The sequence below is a fragment of the Penaeus monodon genome, chromosome 15 (genome assembly GCF_015228065.2).
Source record: "Penaeus monodon isolate SGIC_2016 chromosome 15, NSTDA_Pmon_1, whole genome shotgun sequence".
NCBI lineage: Eukaryota > Metazoa > Arthropoda > Malacostraca > Decapoda > Penaeidae > Penaeus > Penaeus monodon.
Genome location: NC_051400.1, coordinates 43,465,182 through 43,465,706, shown reverse-complemented (window position 1 = coordinate 43,465,706; position 525 = coordinate 43,465,182). Strand labels below are relative to the sequence as shown.

General features: G+C 43.0%; 1 protein-coding gene across 1 annotated transcript in view; it reads left to right on the top strand.

Annotated features, from left to right (window-relative positions):
- LOC119582049 (lachesin-like) overlaps nucleotides 1–525 on the top strand; it is a gene marked incomplete in the record, with an annotated part of 127,463 nt that overhangs the window by 27,307 nt on the left and 99,631 nt on the right.

The window sequence follows — 525 nt, the reverse complement described above, 5'->3', positions numbered from 1 at the left end:
ATAAAACACACAAAAAAATCCATTTAATTATTTTAGAATGAGATGGCATTTGATACTTTCCCCTCCCTCCTGTTTGTAAGTTGCTCCCTCTTTCGGCCGATAAATCATGCATCGGCGCGCGAGAGTGAATATGTGTTCGGAATAGTGTTGAAAATAGGGTGCGGCGCAAGGGAAATGGCCGAATCGCCCCATTTATCCGGCCGGTCGTTTATTTAAGCGTCGCTGGCCTGGTTCCCGGTACGTCGTCTGTATGAGTAAGTGTACCCAACTCATTTGTATTTATAAAAGAACAATGGTGCCTCATCACTCATGACCAAGCCTCATGACCCTCCCCCACTCAGCCCCCTAATTGCCTAAGTGAATGGAGTGCTGCTGCTTCATTCATTCTTATTAACATGTAAACAATTATTAATGATTTGCTAAGTGAAAAAATGAAACAAAGAAGTAGGAGGGGGTTCGGTTACGTTGCAATATCACTCCTTTTTACTTCTTTCCTTCACGGAGTGAATGAGTGGATAAGTGCTT